The sequence below is a fragment of the Styela clava genome, chromosome 9, assembly GCF_964204865.1.
Source record: "Styela clava chromosome 9, kaStyClav1.hap1.2, whole genome shotgun sequence".
NCBI lineage: Eukaryota > Metazoa > Chordata > Ascidiacea > Stolidobranchia > Styelidae > Styela > Styela clava.
This window is the reverse complement of record NC_135258.1, coordinates 6,789,858-6,809,067: the sequence shown is the minus strand read 5'-3', so window position 1 is coordinate 6,809,067 and position 19,210 is coordinate 6,789,858. Positions and strand designations below refer to the sequence as shown.

At 39.7% G+C, this 19,210-nt stretch overlaps 27 non-coding genes across 27 annotated transcripts; 17 read left to right on the top strand and 10 right to left on the bottom strand.

Moving 5' to 3' along the window:
* Window positions 1-16: 16 nt before the first annotated feature.
* Trnal-uaa (transfer RNA leucine (anticodon UAA)) lies at window positions 17-99 on the bottom strand. The gene has a single exon. It is a non-coding gene; the product is annotated as a tRNA-Leu (tRNA).
* Window positions 100-374: 275 nt separating this feature from the next.
* Trnap-agg (transfer RNA proline (anticodon AGG)) lies at window positions 375-447 on the top strand. Its single transcript has one exon. It is a non-coding gene; the product is annotated as a tRNA-Pro (tRNA).
* Window positions 448-1,059: 612 nt separating this feature from the next.
* Window positions 1,060-1,131, top strand: Trnap-cgg (transfer RNA proline (anticodon CGG)). Its single transcript has one exon. It is a non-coding gene; the product is annotated as a tRNA-Pro (tRNA).
* An 815-nt stretch (window positions 1,132-1,946) lies between these two features.
* Trnas-aga (transfer RNA serine (anticodon AGA)) lies at window positions 1,947-2,018 on the top strand. Its single transcript has one exon. It is a non-coding gene; the product is annotated as a tRNA-Ser (tRNA).
* Window positions 2,019-2,597: 579 nt separating this feature from the next.
* On the top strand, window positions 2,598-2,669 carry Trnap-ugg (transfer RNA proline (anticodon UGG)). Its single transcript has one exon. It is a non-coding gene; the product is annotated as a tRNA-Pro (tRNA).
* Window positions 2,670-3,127: 458 nt separating this feature from the next.
* Trnal-uaa (transfer RNA leucine (anticodon UAA)) lies at window positions 3,128-3,210 on the bottom strand. The gene has a single exon. It is a non-coding gene; the product is annotated as a tRNA-Leu (tRNA).
* Window positions 3,211-4,054: 844 nt separating this feature from the next.
* Window positions 4,055-4,126, top strand: Trnap-cgg (transfer RNA proline (anticodon CGG)). Its single transcript has one exon. It is a non-coding gene; the product is annotated as a tRNA-Pro (tRNA).
* Window positions 4,127-4,582: 456 nt separating this feature from the next.
* On the bottom strand, window positions 4,583-4,665 carry Trnal-uaa (transfer RNA leucine (anticodon UAA)). Its single transcript has one exon. It is a non-coding gene; the product is annotated as a tRNA-Leu (tRNA).
* Window positions 4,666-4,940: 275 nt separating this feature from the next.
* Trnap-agg (transfer RNA proline (anticodon AGG)) lies at window positions 4,941-5,012 on the top strand. Its single transcript has one exon. It is a non-coding gene; the product is annotated as a tRNA-Pro (tRNA).
* Window positions 5,013-6,585: 1,573 nt separating this feature from the next.
* Window positions 6,586-6,657, top strand: Trnap-cgg (transfer RNA proline (anticodon CGG)). The gene has a single exon. It is a non-coding gene; the product is annotated as a tRNA-Pro (tRNA).
* Window positions 6,658-7,115: 458 nt separating this feature from the next.
* On the bottom strand, window positions 7,116-7,198 carry Trnal-uaa (transfer RNA leucine (anticodon UAA)). The gene has a single exon. It is a non-coding gene; the product is annotated as a tRNA-Leu (tRNA).
* A 371-nt stretch (window positions 7,199-7,569) lies between these two features.
* On the bottom strand, window positions 7,570-7,652 carry Trnal-uaa (transfer RNA leucine (anticodon UAA)). Its single transcript has one exon. It is a non-coding gene; the product is annotated as a tRNA-Leu (tRNA).
* Window positions 7,653-7,926: 274 nt separating this feature from the next.
* Window positions 7,927-7,998, top strand: Trnap-agg (transfer RNA proline (anticodon AGG)). Its single transcript has one exon. It is a non-coding gene; the product is annotated as a tRNA-Pro (tRNA).
* A 613-nt stretch (window positions 7,999-8,611) lies between these two features.
* On the top strand, window positions 8,612-8,683 carry Trnap-ugg (transfer RNA proline (anticodon UGG)). The gene has a single exon. It is a non-coding gene; the product is annotated as a tRNA-Pro (tRNA).
* A 457-nt stretch (window positions 8,684-9,140) lies between these two features.
* Trnal-uaa (transfer RNA leucine (anticodon UAA)) lies at window positions 9,141-9,223 on the bottom strand. The gene has a single exon. It is a non-coding gene; the product is annotated as a tRNA-Leu (tRNA).
* A 985-nt stretch (window positions 9,224-10,208) lies between these two features.
* Window positions 10,209-10,280, top strand: Trnap-agg (transfer RNA proline (anticodon AGG)). The gene has a single exon. It is a non-coding gene; the product is annotated as a tRNA-Pro (tRNA).
* A 594-nt stretch (window positions 10,281-10,874) lies between these two features.
* On the top strand, window positions 10,875-10,946 carry Trnap-ugg (transfer RNA proline (anticodon UGG)). The gene has a single exon. It is a non-coding gene; the product is annotated as a tRNA-Pro (tRNA).
* A 458-nt stretch (window positions 10,947-11,404) lies between these two features.
* On the bottom strand, window positions 11,405-11,487 carry Trnal-uaa (transfer RNA leucine (anticodon UAA)). The gene has a single exon. It is a non-coding gene; the product is annotated as a tRNA-Leu (tRNA).
* Window positions 11,488-12,424: 937 nt separating this feature from the next.
* Window positions 12,425-12,496, top strand: Trnap-ugg (transfer RNA proline (anticodon UGG)). The gene has a single exon. It is a non-coding gene; the product is annotated as a tRNA-Pro (tRNA).
* A 456-nt stretch (window positions 12,497-12,952) lies between these two features.
* Trnal-uaa (transfer RNA leucine (anticodon UAA)) lies at window positions 12,953-13,035 on the bottom strand. The gene has a single exon. It is a non-coding gene; the product is annotated as a tRNA-Leu (tRNA).
* Window positions 13,036-13,310: 275 nt separating this feature from the next.
* Window positions 13,311-13,382, top strand: Trnap-agg (transfer RNA proline (anticodon AGG)). The gene has a single exon. It is a non-coding gene; the product is annotated as a tRNA-Pro (tRNA).
* Window positions 13,383-13,994: 612 nt separating this feature from the next.
* On the top strand, window positions 13,995-14,066 carry Trnap-cgg (transfer RNA proline (anticodon CGG)). Its single transcript has one exon. It is a non-coding gene; the product is annotated as a tRNA-Pro (tRNA).
* A 458-nt stretch (window positions 14,067-14,524) lies between these two features.
* On the bottom strand, window positions 14,525-14,607 carry Trnal-uaa (transfer RNA leucine (anticodon UAA)). Its single transcript has one exon. It is a non-coding gene; the product is annotated as a tRNA-Leu (tRNA).
* Window positions 14,608-14,882: 275 nt separating this feature from the next.
* Trnap-agg (transfer RNA proline (anticodon AGG)) lies at window positions 14,883-14,954 on the top strand. Its single transcript has one exon. It is a non-coding gene; the product is annotated as a tRNA-Pro (tRNA).
* A 613-nt stretch (window positions 14,955-15,567) lies between these two features.
* On the top strand, window positions 15,568-15,639 carry Trnap-cgg (transfer RNA proline (anticodon CGG)). The gene has a single exon. It is a non-coding gene; the product is annotated as a tRNA-Pro (tRNA).
* Window positions 15,640-16,097: 458 nt separating this feature from the next.
* On the bottom strand, window positions 16,098-16,180 carry Trnal-uaa (transfer RNA leucine (anticodon UAA)). Its single transcript has one exon. It is a non-coding gene; the product is annotated as a tRNA-Leu (tRNA).
* A 275-nt stretch (window positions 16,181-16,455) lies between these two features.
* On the top strand, window positions 16,456-16,527 carry Trnap-agg (transfer RNA proline (anticodon AGG)). Its single transcript has one exon. It is a non-coding gene; the product is annotated as a tRNA-Pro (tRNA).
* The last annotated feature ends 2,683 nt before the right edge of the window (window positions 16,528-19,210 follow it).

Here is a 19,210-nt window from a genome sequence, read left to right as displayed (position 1 = left end):
TTCTTTGTCGCAAAACTACCGGGTGTGGGGTTCGAGCCCACGCGGACACTCGCCCATTGGAACTTAAGTCCAACGCCTTAACCACTCCGCCAACCCGGTTGCATTTACAGCTCCAACAGGTAGCGATAAATTTTTATAGGTTCTATGAAACGGGTACTATTAGAAATATCTGTCAATAGCCAACCGTTTGTATGTACGTGTTATCGAATTTAAATGACAGATAAGTTGACAAGGGTAGAAAAAGCATATACTGCGTCTTTATCGACTTTAACTGACGGATGAGTTGATAACGCATAGAAGACAGTGGTTACAGGGTAATATCATAGATAAGTTATACGACAATAACGGCCTATGTGTAACTAACCCTTCCGCTCGGCTCGTTGGTCTAGGGGTATGATTCTCGCTTAGGGTGCGAGAGGTCCCGGGTTCAAATCCCGGACGAACACAACTTTCTGGATTTATACGCATCAACTGCTTGTTAATGTCATGAAAGGCATTTCTTGTTTTTAGGAAGCATTATACAACTGTAATGTGTGAGGTCGCGTTGAAACCAAATTTCTCCGATTACCAAATATCACAACTTACAAACGACATGCCAATAATTACTTGTCGAAGAAGTTATATCATAATGATTATATCGCCTCATGAAAGAGCGGTTTGAATCAAGCTGCGGATTCTAACTGGCACAATTTATTATTCCGTTTCGTGATGCGGCTTTGATTTACTTTCCCCTAGTCCAACGAGCCACGCGATAGCATCAGGTACACTTTATACCTATTGATCCATGGGTGTGAACAAGTTCGATGTGTGTTGAATCCCAGTTTTCGACCATTTAAAGTAGAAACAAAAGTAATTGTTTAATGGGTGAAATTAAGTGACATATTATAGTGCTCAAATTTGGCTTATTTACTATTTATTCACATACCTTTTACCTCAATTAACAAGATAACACACGTAACAAATATCGAGCTCTAATTATTTTGCGAAGAAAATATAATTAGGTGGTATCAGAGATTCTCAAAAAGGATAAGTCTTTATGTTTTTTCTGCGTTACAGAGTGGATCGTTGGTCTAGGGGTATGATTCTCGCTTCGGGTGCGAGAGGTCCCGGGTTCAAATCCCGGACGAGCCCGTTCTGTTTCATTTATTAGCATAAATCGCAATTTATTTAATTACTGGAATTCGTTCATGATTGCAGCTTCAAAAGTAATCTAGAAGCACCTGACTTATATATGCCAAGTCACGCCGAAGCGATAATTAACAGGATACCAATTATCACAAATGACAGAAAAACAGGGCAATTATTCCCCGTTGAAAATTTTCCTACGCTGTTCATCTCGACGCCTGCTTTGAAGTTGTGATTTGCACTGCGTCTTTATCGACTTTAACTGACGGATGGGTTGATAACAAATAGAAAAGGCATATTTGTGTTCAATAATTGTTGTTCAGAACTTTACATCAATTTCAAGACATTGATACGTAATCTGCATGTTTCTTCACAGGTTATTACCACTGTTGACAGGAACCGCAATATTTCAACCAGAGCATTCTAAAAGAAACCAAAATGTAGACGTTCTTTGTCGCAAAACTACCGGGTGTGGTGTTCGAACACACGCGGACACTCGCCCATTGGAACTTAAGTCTAACGCCTTAACCACTCGGCCAACCCGGTTGCATTTACAGCTCCAACAGGTAGCGTTAAATTTTTATAGGTTCTATGAAACAGGTACTATTAGAGTTATCTGTCAATAGCCAACCGTTTGTATGTACGTGTTATCGAATTTAAATGACAGATAAGTTGATAAGGGTAGAAAAGGCATATACTGCGTCTTTATCGACTTTAACTGATGGATGAGTTGATAACGCATAGAAGACAGTGGTTACAGGGTAATATCATAGATAAGTTATACGACAATAACGTCCCATGTGTAACTAATCCTTCCGCTCGGCTCGTTGGTCTAGGGGTATGATTCTCGCTCAGAATGCGAGAGGTCCCGGGTTCAAATCCCGGACGAACCCAACTTTCTGGATTTATACGCATCTACTGCTTGTTAATGTCATAAAAGGCATTTCTTGTTTTTAGGAAGCATTATACAACTGTAATGTGTGAGGTCGCGTTGAAACCAAATTTCTCGGAATACCAAATATCACAACTTACAAACGACATGCCAATAATTACTTGTCGAAGAAGTTATATCATAATGATTATATCGCCTCATTAAAGAGCGGTTTGAATCCAGCTGCGGATTCTAACTGGCACAATTCATTATTCCGTTTCGTGATGCGGCTTTGATTTACTTTCCCCTAGTCCAACGAGCCACGCGATGGCTTCAGGTACACTTTATACCTATTGATCCATGGGTGTGAACAAGTTCGATGTGTGTTGAATCCCAGTTTTCGATCATTTAAAGTAGAAACAAAAGTTAGTGTTTAATAGGTGAAATCAAGTGACATATTATAGTGGTCAAATTTGGCTTATTTACAATTTATTCACATACCTCTTACCTCAATTAACAAGATAATACGCGTAACAAATATCGGTGGTATCAGAGATTCTCAATATGAATAAGTCTTTATGTTTTTTCCGCGTTACAGAGTGGCTCGTTGGTCTAGGGGTATGATTCTCGCTTTGGGTGCGAGAGGTCCCGGGTTCAAATCCCGGACGAGCCCGTTCTGTCTCATTTATTGGCATATATCGCAATTTATTTAATTACTGGAATTCGTTCATGAATGCAGCTTCAAAAGTCATCTAGAAGCACCTGACTTATATATGCGAAGTCACGCCGAAGCGATAACTAACAGGATACCAATTATCACAAATGACAGAAAAACAGGGCAATTATTCCCCGTTGAAAATTTTCCTACGCTGTTCATCTCGACGCCTGCTTTGAAGGTGTGATTTGCACTGCGTCTTTATCGACTTTAACTGACGGATGGGTTGATAACAAATAGAAAAGGCATATTTGTGTTCAATAATTGTTGTTCAGAACTTTACATCAATTTCAAGACATTGATACGTAATCTGCATGTTTCTTCACAGGTTGTTACCACTGTTGACAAGGAACCGCAATATTTCAACCAAAGCATTCTCAAAGAAACCAAAATGAAGACGTTCTTTGTCGCAAAACTACCGGGTGTGGGGTTCGAACCCACGCGGACACTCGCCCATTGGAACTTAAGTCCAACGCCTTAACCACTCGGCCAACCCGGTTGCATTTACAGCTCCAACAGGTAGCGTTAGATTTTTATAGGTTCTATGAAACAGGTACTATTAGAAACATCTGTCAATAGCCAACCGTTTGTATGTACGAGTTATCGAATTTAAATGACGGATGAGTTGATAACGCATAGAAGACAGTGGTTACAGGGTAATATCATAGATAAGTTATACGACGATAACGGCCTATGTGTAACTGATCCTTCCGCTCGGCTCGTTGGTCTAGGGGTGTGATTCTCGCTTAGGGTGCGAGAGGTCCCGGGTCATGAAAGGCATTTCTTGTTTTTAGGAAGCATTATACAACTCTAATGTGTGAGGTCGCGTTGTAACCAAATTTCTCGGAATACCAAATATCACAACTTACAAACGACATGCCAATAATTACTTGTCGAAGAAGTTATATCATAATGATTATATCGCCTCATGAAAGCGGGGGTTGAATCCAGCTGCGGATTCCAACTGGCACAATTCATTATTCCGTTTCGTGATGCGGATTTGATTTACTTTCCCCTAGTCCAACGAGCCACGCGATGGCTTCAGGTACACTTTATACCTATTGATCCATGGGTGTGAACAAGTTCAATGTGTGTTGAATCCCAGTTTTCGACCATTTAAAGTATAAACAAAACTAATTGTTTAATGGGTGAAATTAAGTGACATATTATTGTGCTCAAATTTGGCTTATTTACTATTTATTCACATACCTTTTACCTCAATTAACAAGATAACACACGTAACAAATATCGAGATCTAATTATTTTGCAAAGAAAATATAATTAGGAGGTATCAGAGATTCTTAATAAGGATAAGTCTTTATGTTTCTTCTGCGTTACAGAGTGGCTCGTTGGTCTAGGGGTATGATTCTCGCTTCGGGTGCGAGAGGTCCCGGGTTCAAATCCCGGACGAGCCCGTTCTGTTTCATTTATTGGCATAAATCGCAATTTATTTAATTATTGGAATTCGTTCATGATTGCAGCTTCAAAAATAATCTAGAAACAACTGACTTATATATGCCAAGTCACGCCGAAGCGATAATTAACAGGATACCAATTATCACAAATGACAGAAAAACAGGGCAATTATTCCCCGTTGAAAATTTTATACGCTGTTCATCTCGACGCCTGCTTTGAAGTTGTGATTTGCACTGCGTCTTTATCGACTTTAACTGACGGATGGGTTGATAACAAATAGAAAAGGCATATTTGTGTTCAATAATTGTTGTTCAGAACTTTACATCAATTTCAAGACATTGATACGTAATCTGCATGTTTCTTCACAGGTTATTACCACTGTTGACAGGAACCGCAATATTTAAACCAGAGCATTCTAAAAGACACCAAAATGTAGACGTTCTTTGTCGCAAAACTACCGGGTGTGGGGTTCGAACACACGCGGACACTTGCCCATTGGAACTTAAGTCCAACGCCTTAACCACTCGGCCAACCCTGTTGCATTTACAGCTCCAACAGGTAGCGTTAAATTTTTATAGGTTCTATGAAACAGGTACTATTAGAAATATCTGTCAATAGCCAACCGTTTGTATGTACGTGTTATCGAATTTAAATGACAGATAAGGTGATAAGGGTAGAAAAGGCATATACTGCGTCTTTATCGACTTTAACTGACGGATGAGTTGATAACGCATAGAAGACAGTGGTTACAGGGTAATATCATAGATAAGTTATACGACAATAACGTCCAATGTGTAACTAATCCTTCCGCTCGGCTCGTTGGTCTAGGGGTATGATTCTCGCTTAGGGTGCGAGAGGTCCCGGGTTCAAATCCCGGACGAGCCCAACTTTCTTGATTTGTACGCATCTACTGCTTGTTAATGTCATGAAAGGCATTTCTTGTTTTTAAGACGCATTATACCAACTGTAATGTGTGAGGTCGCGTTGAAACCAAATTTCTCGAAATACCAAATATCACAACTTACAAACGACATGCCAATAATTACTTGTCGAAGAAGTTATATCATAATGATTACATCGCCTCATGAAAGAGCGGTTTGAATCCAGCTGCGGATTCCCACTGGCACAATTCATTATCCCGTTTCGTGATGCGGCTTTGATTTACTTTCCCCTAGTCCAACGAGCCACGCGATGGCTTCAGGTACACTTTATACCTATTGATCCATGGGTGTGAACAAGTTCAATGTGTGTTGAATCCCAGTTTTCGACCATTTAAAGTATAAACAAAACTAATTGTTTAATGGGTGAAATTAAGTGACATATTATAGTGCTCAAATTTGGCTTATTTACTATTTATTCACATACCTTTTACCTCAATTAACAAGATAACACACGTAACAAATATCGAGTTCTAATTATTTTGCGAAGAAAATATAATTAGGAGGTATCATATGCCAGGATTCTGGTTCCAGTAGATTTGACAGCACAGTCTAGGCCAAAATAGGATTATGTTGATCAGCTACTACAGCTGTCCGACTGACCCATACTATTAGTATATTTATTTTATATGTTTGTAATTCTGTGAATTTTTCATTTTTATAATTGAGTGACTTATATATTCTGCATGAATTGCCTTATCATAGTAGGCTATTGTACTGCTGTGACTTTAAATTTATGTAGTTTATTGACATAAATTCTGCATGAACCGTCCTATTGAACTGTTGAACAGTTGTGTATATACATTTTTTTAATTCAATGATTTCTATATTCTACATGACCTATTCGATCGCACTTCAGAACCGTTGTGATTTAAAATTCTGAAATTAGTTATATTTATGCCACACAAAATGACTATTTGTAAGTAATGTAACTCAATGCAATTACCTGGTTTAGTGATCTCTTAATCCGTTGCCCAAACCTGTAGATACATTTTATTCTTTTTTCTCTCTTCATATTATCCTCGTGTACAAATTCGTCCCCAGCCTTTATGAACCATGCATCAGCACAGTGCCGGTACCGTCCAACCCAGCTTGCAATATGGTGCTCCAGTCACTTAGACGTTACCGTATTTGTGCCGTAGTTGTCATGGTTATCTGCCAGTCGGCGTTCGGAGTCGTTTGCTTAGTGAGTCCGGAAATATCCGGTCTTTTTGAACATATTTCTGCCAATGTTAGTATTTTGGCGTCCGACTCCTCACTTTAGTACTGTATTTAGTTCGATTTTTGTTCTTGTATAACCCAATGTTAGACTATTCATAGGTGTCGTTGCTCGATAACCAATGCTGGTTTATCGCGTCCCCTTTCACCCTGAAATGCATTGTTTTCCTCTCTTTTCTTATCTCGTTCTGTATGTAGAGTGTGTATTTCTTGGTGATAAAATAAATTACTGATTACTGATTACTGATTATCAGAGATTCTTAATAAGGATAAGTCTTTATGTTTCTTCTGCGTTACAGAGTTGCTCGTTGGTCTAGGGGTATGATTCTCGCTTCGGGTGCGAGAGGTCCCGGGTTCAAATCCCGGACGAGCCCGTTCTGTTTCATTTATTGCCATTAATCGCAATTTATTTAATTACTGGAATTCGTTCATGATTGCAGCTTCAAAAGTAATCTAGAAGCACCTGACTTATATATGCCAAGTCACGCCGAAGCGATAATTTACAGGATACCAATTATCACAAATGACAGAAAAACAGGGCGATTATTCCCCGTTGAAAATTTTCCTACGCTGTTCATCCTGACGCCTGCTTTGAAGTTGTGATTTGCACTGCGTCTTTATCGACTTTAACTGACGGATGGGTTGATAATAAATAGAAAAGGCATTTTTGTGTTCAATAATTGTTGTTCAGAACTTTACATCAATTTCAAGACATTGATACGTAATCTGCATGTTTCTTCACAGGTTATTACCACTGTTGACAAGGAACCGCAATATTTCAACCAGAGCATTCTAAAAGAAACCAAAATGTAGACGTTCTTTGTCGCAAACCTACCGGGTGTGGGGTTCGAACACACGCGGACACTCGCCCATTGGAACTTAAGTCCAACGCCTTAACCACTCGGCCAACCCGGTTGCATTTACAGCTCCAACAGGTAGCGTTAAATTTTTATAGGTTCTATGAAACATGTACTATTAGAAATATCTGTCAATAGCCAACCGTTTGTATGTACGTGTTAACGAATTTAAATGACAGATAAGTTGATAAGGGTAGAAAAGGCATATACTGCGTCTTTATCGACTTTAACTGACGGATGAGATGATAACGCATAGAAGACAGTGGTCACAGGGTAATATCATAGATAAGTTATACGATAATTTCAAGACATTGATACGTAATCTGCATGTTTCTTCACAGGTTATTACCACTGTTGACAAGGAACCGCAATATTTCAACCAGAGCATTCTAAAAGAAACCAAAATGTAGACGTTCTTTGTCGCAAACCTACCGGGTGTGGGGTTCGAACACACGCGGACACTCGCCCATTGGAACTTAAATCCAACGCCTTAACCACTCGGCCAACCCGGTTGTATTTACAGCTCCAACAGGTAGCGTTAAATTTTTATAGGTTCTATGAAACATGTACTATTAGAAATATCTGTCAATAGCCAACCGTTTGTATGTACGTGTTAACGAATTTAAATGACAGATAAGTTGATAAGGGTAGAAAAGGCATATACTGCGTCTTTATCGATTTTAACTGACGGATGAGATGATAACGCATAAAAGACAGTGGTTACAGGGTAATATCATGGATAAGTTATACGATAATAACGTCCTATGTGTAACTAAACTTCCGCTCGGCTCGTTGGTCTAGGGCTATGATTCTCGCTTAGGGTGCGAGAGGTCCCGGGTTCAAATCCCGGACGAGCCCAACTTTCTGGATTTATACGCATCTACTGCTTGTTAATGTCATGGAAGGCAATTCATGTTTTTAGGAAGCATTATACAACTGTAATGTGTGAGGTCGCGTTGAAACCAAATTTCTCGGAATACCAAATATCACAACTTACAAACGACATCCCAATAATTACTTGTCGAAGAAGTTATATCATAATGATCATATCGCCTCATGAAAGAGCGGTTTGAATCCAGCTGCGGATTCCAACTGGCACAATTCATTATTCCGTTTCGTGATGCGGCTTTGATTTACTTTCCCCTCGACCAACGAGCCACGCGATGGCTTCAGGTACACTTTATACCTATTGATCCATAGGTGTGAACAAGTTCAATGTGTGTTGAATCCCAGTTTTCGACCATTTAAAGTAAAAACAAAAGTTATTGTTTAATGGGTGAAATTAAGTGACATATTATAGTGCTCAAATTTGGCTTATTTACAATTTATTCACATACCTTTTACCTCAATTAACAAGATAACACACGTAACAAATATCGAGCTCTAATTATTTTGCGAAGAAAATATAATTAGGTGGTATCAGAGATTCTTAATAAGGATAAGTCTTTATGTTTCTTCTGCGTTACTTAGTGGCTCGTTGGTCTAGGGGTTTGATTCTCGCTTTGGGTGCGAGAGGTCCCGGGTTCAAATCCCGGACGAGCCCGTTCTGTCTCATTTATTGGCATATATCGCAATTTATTTAAGTACTGGAATTCGTTCATGAATGCAGCTTCAAAAGTCATCTAGAAGCATCTGACTTATATATGCCAAGTCACGCCGAAGCGATAACTAACAGGATACCAATTATCACAAATGACAGAAAAACAGGGCAATTATTCCCCGTTGAAAATTTTCCTACGCTGTTCATCTCGACGCCTGCTTTGAAGTTGTGATTTGCACTGCGTCTTTATCGACTTTAACTGACTGATGGGTTGATAACAAATAGAAAAGGCATATATGTGTTCAATAATTGTTGTTAAGAACTTTACTTCAATTTCAAGACATTGATACGTAATCTGCATGTTCTTCACAGGATGTTACCACTGTTGACAAGGAACCGCAATATTTCAACCAGAGCATTCTCAAAGAAACCAAAATGTAGACGTTCTTTGTCGTAAAACTACCGGGTGTGGGGTTCGAACCCACGCGGACACTCGCCCATTGAAACTTAAGTCCAACGCCTTAACCACTCGGCCAACCCGGCTGCATTTGCAGCTTCAACAGGTAGCGTTAAATTTTTATAGGTTCTATGAAACAGGTACTATTAGAAATATCTGTCAATAGCCAACCGTTTGTATGTACGTGTTATCGAATTTAAATGACAGATAAGTTGATAAGGGTAGGAAAAGCATATACTGCGTCTTTATCAACTTTAACTGACGGATGAGTTGATGACGCATAGAAGACAGTGGTTACAGGGCAATATCATAGATAAGTTATACGACAATAACGGCCTATGTGTAACTAATCCTTCCGCTCGGCTCGTTGTTCTAGGGGTATGATTCTCGCTTAGGGTGCGAGAGGTCCCGTGTTCAAATCCCGGACGAGCCCAACTTTTTGGATTTATACGCATCTACTGCTTGTTAATGACATGAAAGTAAATTATTCCCCGTTGAAACTTTTCCTACGCTGTTCATCTCGACGCCTGCTTTGAAGTTGTGATTTGCACTGCGTCTTTATCGACTTTAACTGACGGATGAGTTGATAACATATAGAAACGGCATATATGTGTTCAATAATTGTTGTTCAGAATTTTACATCAATTTCAATACATGGATACGTAATCTGCATGTTTGTTCACAGGTTGTACCTATGTTGATAACGAACCGCAATATTTCAACCAGAGCATTTTCAAAGAAACCAAAATGTAGACGTTCTCGGAACACCAAATATCACAACTTACAAACGACATACCAATAATTAATTGTCGAAGATGTTATATCATAATGATTATATCGCCTCATGAGAGAGCGGTTTGAATCCAGCTGCAGATTCCAACTGGCACAATTCAGTATTCCGTTTCGTGATGCGGCTTTGATTTACTTTCCCCTAGACCAACGAGCCACGCGATGGCCTCAGGTACACTTTATACTTATTGATCCATGGGTGTAAACAAGTTCAATGTGTGTTGAACCCCAATTTCAGACCATTTGAAGTAGAAACAAAGGTATTGTTTACTGGCTCGGCTCGGCTCGTTGGTCTAGGGGTATGATTCTCGCTTAGGTTGCGAGAGGTCCCGGGTTCAATTCCCGGACGAGCCCAACTATCTGGATTTATACGCATCTACCGCTTGTTAATGACATGAAAGGCTTTTCTTGTTTTTAGGAAGCATTATACAACTGTAATGTGTGAGGTCGCGTTGAAACCAAATTTCTCGGAATACCAAATATCACAACTTACAAACGACATGCCAATAATTACTTGTCGAAGAAGTTATATCATAATGATTATATCGCCTCATGAAAGAGCGGTTTGAATCCAGCTACGGATTCCAACTGGCACAATTCATTATTCCGTTTCATGATGCGGCTTTGATTTACTTTCCCCTAGACCAACGAGCCACGCGATGGCTTCAGGTACACCTTATACCTATTGATCCATGGGTGTGAACAAGTTCAATGTGTGTTGAGTCCCAGTTTTCGACCATTTAAAGTAGAAACAAAAGATATTGTTTAATGGGTGAAATTAAGTGACATATTATAGTGCTCAAATTTGGCTTATTTACTATTTATTCACATACCTTTTACCTCAATTATCAAGATAATCTCTAATTATTTTGCGAAGAAAATAGAATTAGGTGGTATCAGAGATTCCTAATAAGGATAAGTCTTTATGTTCCTTCTGCGTTACAGAGTGGCTCGTTGGTCTAGGGGTATGATTCTCGCTTTGGGTGCGAGAGGTCCCGGGTTCAAATCCCGGACGAGCCCGTTCTTTTTCATTTATTGGCATATATCGCAATTTATTTAATTACTGGAATTCGTTCATGATTTCAGCTTAAAAAGTCATCTAGAAGCACCTGATTTATATATTCCAAGTCACGCCGAAGCGATAACTAACAGGATACCAATTATCACAAATGACAAAATATCAGGGCAATTATTCCCCGTTGAAAATTTTCCTACGCTGTTCATCTCGACGCCTGCTTTGAAGTTGTGATTTGCACTGCGTCTTTATCGACTTTAACTGACGGATGGGTTGATAACAAATAGAAAAGGCATATATGTGTTCAATAATTGTTTTTAAGAACTTTACTTCAATTTCAAGACATTGATTCGTAATCTGCATGTTTCTTCACAGGATGTTACCACTGTTGACAAGGAACCGCAATATTTCAACCAGAGCATTTTCAAAGAAACCAAAATGTAGACGTTCTTTGTCGCAAAACTACCGGGTGTGGGGTTTGAACCCACGCGGACACTCGCCCATTGGAACTTAAGTCCACCGCCTTAACCACTCGGCCAATCCGGTTGCATTTACAGCTCCAACAGGTAGCGTTAAATTTTTATAGGTTCTATGAAACAGGTACTATTAGAAATATCTGTCAATAGCCAACCGTTTGTATGTACGTGTTATCGAATTTAAATGACAGATAAGTTGATAAGGGTAGAAAAGGCATATACTGCGTCTTTATCGACTTTAACTGACGGATGAGTTGATAACGCATAGAAGACAGTGGTTACAGGGTAATATCATAGATAAGTTATACGACAATAACGGCCTATGTGTAACTAATCCTTCCGCTCGGCTCGTTGGTCTAGGGGTATGATTCTCGCATAGGGTGCGGGAGGTCCCAACTTTCTGGATTTATACGCATGTACGGCTTGTTAATGTCATGAAAGGCATTTCTTGTTTTTAGGAAGCATTATACAACTGTAATGTGTGAGGTCGCGTTGAAACCAAATTTCTCGGAAGACCAAATATCACAACTTACAAACGACATCCCAATAATTACTTGTCGAAGAAGTTATATCATAATGATTATATCGCCTCATGAAAGAGCGGTTTGAATCCAGCTGCGGAGTCCAACTGGCACAATTCATTATTCCGTTTCATGATGCGGCTTTGATTTACTTTCCCCTAGACCAACGAGCCACGTGATGGCTTCAGGTACACTTCATACCTATTGATCCATGGGTGTGAACAAGTTCAATGTGTGTTGAGTCCCAGTTTTCGACCATTTAAAGTAGAAACAAAAGAGATTGTTTAATGGGTGAAATTAAGTGACATATTGTAGTGCTCAAATTTGGCTTATTTACTATTTATTCACATACCTTTTACCTCAATTATCAAGATAACACGCGTAACAAATATCGAGCTCTTATTATTTTACGTAGAATATATAATTAGGTGGTATCAGAGATTCCTAATAAGGATGAGTCTTTATGTTTCTTCTGCGTTACAGAGTGGCTCGTTGGTCTAGGGGTATGATTCTCGCTTTGGGTGCGAGAGGTCCCGGGTTCAAATCCCGGACGAGCCCGTTCTGTTTCATTTATTGGCATATATCAATTTATTTAATTACTGGAATTCGTTCATGATTGCAGCTTCAAAAGTCATCTAGAAGCACCTGACTTATATATGCCAAGTCACGCCGAAGCGATAACTAACAGGATACCAATTATCACAAATGACAAAAAAACAGGGCAATTATTCCCCGTTCAAAATTTTCCTACGCTGTTCATCTCGACGCCTGCTATGAAGTTGTGACTTGCACTGCGTCTTTATCGACTTTAACTGACGGATGGGTTGATAACAAATAGAAAAGGCTTATATGTGTTCAATAATTGTTGTTAAGAACTTTACTTCAATTTCAAGACATTGATACGTAATCTGCATGTTTCTTCACAGGATGTTACCACTGTTGACAAGGAACCGCAATATTTCAACCAGAGCATTCTCAAAGAAACCAAAATGTAGACGTTCTTTGTCGCAAAACTACTGGGTGTGGGGTTTGAACCCACGCGGACACTCGCCCATTGAAACTTAAGTCCAACGCCTTAACCACTCGGCCAACCCGGTTGCATATACAGCTCCAACAGGTAGCGTTGAATTTTTATAGGTTCTATGAAACAGGTACTATTAGAAATATCTGTCCATAGCCAACCGTTTGTATGTACGTGTAATCGAATTTAAATGACAGATAAGTTGATAAGGGTAGAAAAGACATATACTGCGTCTTTATCGACTTTAACTGACGGATGAGTTGATAACGCATAGAAGACAGTGGTTACAGGGTAATATCATAGATAAGTTATACGACAATAACGGCCTATGTGTAACAAATTCTTCCGCTCGGCTCGTTGGTCTAGGGGTATGATTCTCGCTTAGGGTGCGAGAGGTCCCGGGTTCAAATCCCGGACGAGCCCAACTTTCTGGATTTGTACGCATCTACTGCTTGTTAATGTCATGAAAGGCATTTCTTGTTTTTAGGAAGCATTATACAACTGTAATGTGTGAGGTCGTGTTGAAACCAAATTTCTCGGAATACCAAATATCACAACTTACAAACGACATGCCAATAATTACTTGTCGAAGAAGTTATATCATAATGATTATATCGCCTCATGAAAGAGCGGTTTGAATCCAGCTGCGGATTCCAACTGGCACAATTCATTATTCCGTTTCGTGATGCGGCTTTGATTTACTTTCCCCTAGTCCAACGAGCCACGCGATGGCTTCAGGTACACTTTATACCTATTGATCCATGGGTGTGAACAAGTTCAATGTGTGTTGAATCCCAGTTTTCGACCATTTAAAGTATGAAAAAACTAATTGTTTAATGGGTGAAATTAAGTGACATATTATAGTGCTCAAATTTGGCTTATTTACTATTTATTCACATACCTTTTACCTCAATTAACAAGATAACACACGTAACAAATATCGAGATCTAATTATTTTGCGAAGAAAATATAATTAGGAGGTATCAGAGATTCTTAATAAGGATAAGTCTTTATGTTTATTCTGCGTTACAGAGTGGCTCGTTGGTCTAGGGGTATAATTCTCGCTTCGGGTGCGAGAGGTCCCGGGTTCAAATCCCGGACGAGCCCGTTCTGTTTCATTTATTGGCATAAATCGCAATTTATTTAATTACTGGAATTTGTTCATGATTGCAGCTTCAAAAGTAATCTAGAAGCACCTGACTTATATATGCCAAGTCACGCCGAAGCGATAATTAACAGGATACCAATTATCACAAATGACAGAAAAACAGGGCAATTATTCCCCGTTGAAAATTTTCCTACGCTGTTCATCTCGACGCCCGCTTTGAAGTTGTGATTTGCACTGCGTCTTTATTGACTTTAACTGACGGATGGGTTGATAATAAATAGAAAAGGCATTTTTGTGTTCAATAATTGTTGTTCAGAACTTTACATCAATTTCAAGACATTGATACGTAATCTGCATGTTTCTTCACAGGTTATTACCACTGTTGACAAGGAACCGCAATATTTCAACCAGAGCATTCTAAACGAAACCAAAATGTAGACGTTCTTTTTCGCAAACCTACCGGGTGTGGGGTTCGAACACACGCGGACAATCGCCCATTGGAACTTAAGTCCAACGCCTTAACCACTCGGCCAACCCGGTTGCATTTACAGCTCCAACAGGTGGCGTTGAATTTTTATAGGTTCTATGAAACAGGTACTATTAGAAATATCTGTCCATAGCCAACCGTTTGTATGTACGTGTTATCGAATTTAAATGACAGATAAGTTGATAAGGGTAGAAAAGGCATATACTGCGTCTTTATCGACTTTAACTGACGGATGAGTTGATAACGCATAGAAGACAGTGGTTACAGGGTAATATCATAGATAAGTTATACGACAATAACGGCCTATGTGTAACTAATCCTTCCTCTCGGCTCGTTGGTCTAGGGGTATGATTCTCGCTTAGGGTGCGAGAGGTCCCGGGTTCAAATCCCGGACGAGCCCAACTTTCTGGATTTATACGCATCTACTGCTTGTTAATGTCATGAAAGGCATTTCTTGTTTTCAGGAAGCATTATACAACTGTAATGTGTGAGGTCGTGTTGAAACCAAATTTCTCGGAATACCAAATATCACAACTTACAAACGACATGCCAATAATTACTTGTCGAAGAAGTTATATCATAATGATTATATCGCCTCATGAAAGAGCGGTTTGAATCCAGCTGCGGATTCCAACTGGCACAATTCATTATTCCGTTTCGTGATGCGGCTTTGATTTACCTCCCCCTAGTCCAACGAGCCACGCGATGGCTTCAGGTACACTTTATACCTATTGATCCATGGGTGTGAACAAGTTCAATGTGTGTTGAATCCCAGTTTTCGACCATTTAAAGTATAAACAAAACTAATTGTTTAATGGGTGAAATTAAGTGACATATTATAGTGCTCAAATTTGGCTTATTTACTATTTATTCACATACCTTTTACCTCAATTAACAAGATAACACACGTAACAAATATCGAGATCTAATTATTTTGCGAAGAAAATATAATTAGGAGGTATCAGAGATTCTTAATAAGGATAAGTCTTTATGTTTATTCTGCGTTACAGAGTGGCTCGTTGGTCTAGGGGTATAATTCTCGCTTCGGGTGCGAGAGGTCCCGGGTTCAAATCCCGGACGAGCCCGTTCTGTTTCATTTATTGGCATAAATCGCATTTTATTTAATTACTGGAATTTGTTCATGATTGCAGCTTCAAAAGTAATCTAGAAGCACCTGACTTATATATGCCAAGTCACGCCGAAGCGATAATTAACAGGATACCAATTATCACAAATGACAGAAAAACAGGGCAATTATTCCCCGTTAAAAATTTTCCTACGCTGTTCATCTCGACGCCCGCTTTGAAGTTGTGATTTGCACTGCGTCTTTATCAACTTTAACTGACGGATGGGTTGATAATAAATAGAAAAGGCATTTTTGTGTTCAATAATTGTTGTTCAGAACTTTACATCAATTTCAAGACATTGATACGTAATCTGCATGTTTCTTCACAGGTTATTACCACTGTTGACAAGGAACCGCAATATTTCAACCAGAGCATTCTAAACGAAACCAAAATGTAGACGTTCTTTTTCGCAAACCTACCGGGTGTGGGGTTCGAACACACGCGGACAATCGCCCATTGGAACTTAAGTCCAACGCCTTAACCACTCGGCCAACCCGGTTGCATTTACAGCTCCAACAGGTGGCGTTGAATTTTTATAGGTTCTATGAAACAGGTACTATTAGAAATATCTGTCCATAGCCAACCGTTTGTATGTACGTGTTATCGAATTTAAATGACAGATAAGTTGATAAGGGTAGAAAAGGCATATACTGCGTCTTTATCGACTTTAACTGACGGATGAGTTGATAACGCATAGAAGACAGTGGTTACAGGGTAATATCATAGATAAGTTATACGACAATAACGGCCTATGTGTAACTAATCCTTCCGCTCGGCTCGTTGGTCTAGGGGTATGATTCTCGCTTAGGGTGCGAGAGGTCCCGGGTTCAAATCCCGGACGAGCCCAACTTTCTGGATTTATACGCATCTACTGCTTGTTAATGTCATGGAAGGCATTTCTTGTTTTTAGGAAGCATTATACAACTGTAATGTGTGAGGTCTCGTTCTCGGAATACCAAATATCACAACTTACAAACGACATCCCAATAATTACTTGTCGAAGAAGTTATATCATAATGATTATATCGCCTCATGAAAGAGCGGTTTGAATCCAGCTGCGGATTCCAACTGGCACAATTCATTATTCCGTTTCGTGATGCGGCTTTGATTTACTTTCCCGTCGACCAACGAGCCACGCGATGGCTTCTATTGGGATATGCCATTTCTGCCATCCTGTTTCTATGCCATTTCTCTCTACCTGTATCATACATGTTTGTGTTATTTTCTATTTAACTGATTGCAGTATTTGGTTGTATTAAGATCTTTGTTAACAGTTAGACTTACATTAGGTTAAATGTGTTATTCTTCATTCACAAACATTGGATTTATACAAAGACACTCAAGTTGGTAATCTGTAAAGAATCTGCTCATCAGACTTCCCAACATGGCGCTGCGACTAACAGATGCTACCAGCTGGAGTACCTTTTTCAAATCTCTCGGCATCCCCGATGAGAGATCCGATGAATATGGAAATACATTTCATGCTAATGAGCTCACTGAGACTGAATTACCACAGCTGGACAAAAATACTCTTAAAAGTGATTTGGGTATAACAATCTTAGCACATCAAATTAAAATATTGAATCATTCTCAGCAAAACATATCCAACTCTTCTCAGCCCACCAAACTAAATCTGCCCGTAAAGTTACCTGAATTCTCAACTAGAATGTCTAGTTCTGATTTTCGCACTGCTTTATCCGTGTGGACAACATTCAAAAACCTTCAACCACATGCAAGTGTTCATGCCAATGATTTACTTTACTCTGCATGTGATCAGGCAGTTCAAAAAATCATCAACAACACATGTTCAGAGTTCAGATACTTAACCGAAAAGGAATTCCTATCTAAAATCAGGAACATTGTCACACTAGAATTAAATCCTCTTACGCACAGAACAAAATTCATGGACATGCAGCAACATACTGGGGAAACAGTCACACAGTTTGTAGCCAGACTGCTTTCTGTGGCACACGACTGCGAATACATATGCCCAAGCGAAGCATGCAAGTTTGATCAAACCGACTGGCACGTTCGGGATCAGCTCATCAAGGGCATCTGCAACACAACCCTTCAGGCTGACATGTCCAAATGCGCAGACAAAAAGGCCCTTATTACCTTGGAGGAAGTTGTTAAGTATGCCACCGCTTACGAATCGGCTATTCGAAATCAAGAAACGATACACTGCCACACACAATCATATTCTGTATCACACTTCGCCACACAAAGACAACGTCAAAAGAGAAGCCCTAGCAAGAAGTCATCTTCAGGATGCATTGCATGTAGGGGATGTGGCAGTCTTAATCATGGATCCACAGAAATGGACAGGAAGAATCGATGCCCAGCATGGGGAAAAACTTGTTCTCACTGTCGAAAAGATAATCATTACAAGAAAGTATGCTTCTCCGCAAAAAGCAATGCAATACAGGCACAGTCCATGACATCATCCGAGTCCCAGTCAGACTCAGATTCTGTGGATGAAAAAGCCAATCTGAGCGTAATTTCACTTTATAACGTTGGAGATCCACACTCCTCATCAGCTGAAATCAAAATTCAGATCTCTCATACTTCGTCTACAGCAAACAGCATCTGCTCCAAACCTGTGACAGCACTACCGGACAGTGGAGCATCAATATGTGTCGCTGAACATCCATATATTTCATATTTGCACATATCGAAGAGAGTTCTACAAAAATGTAACAAAAGCATTCGCATTGTAGGAGGTAGTACTATCAAAGCTTACTGCTATGCCAACGTAAACATAAATATTATTGGATATGGTAAACAAACAAAACAACAACTATACTTTACTGAACCTGGGATAAAGCTACGCCATCTATATTAAGCAAAGATGCATGTATAGCATTGGACATCCTACCGAAGAGTTTTCCACTGCCATCACCTAATGCCAGCTCAATAAACTCTCTTACGAGCACAAGGTCTCCCACAAAACCCTCAATCACAAATCAACGGGTTCAATCACTACCGACCAGACCTATGTCTATTCCTTTTCCTCCAACTGAGGACAACATAACTAGACTGAAACAGTACATTCTGGATAGTTTCAAGGCTTCCGCCTTTGACCGATCTCCACCATTCCCCACAATGCAGGGACCACCTGCACACATCTACCTCAAACCGAAGGCTATCCCATATGCACGCCACACACCGATTCCAATACCCATACATATGGAGAAACCAGCAAAGCAAAAACTACTGGACGATGTCGAAAAGGGCATAGTAAAGCCCGTACCTCCAGGCATGATCACACCATGGTGTTCACCCATGGTCACACTCTTGAAGAAAAATGGATCTATCCGGCGAACTATTGATTTACAGAAATTGAACGCCCAGTGCATACGAGAAGCTCACTATAATTCATCTCCATTCAAAGCTGCCTGCAAAATTCCTCCTAACACGAAAAAGTCTATTTTGGACATCACTGATGGCTATTATAGCGTCCCACTAGATGAGGAAAGTCAACCACTGACAACGTTCATCACACCATGGGGAAGATTTATGAACACACGCC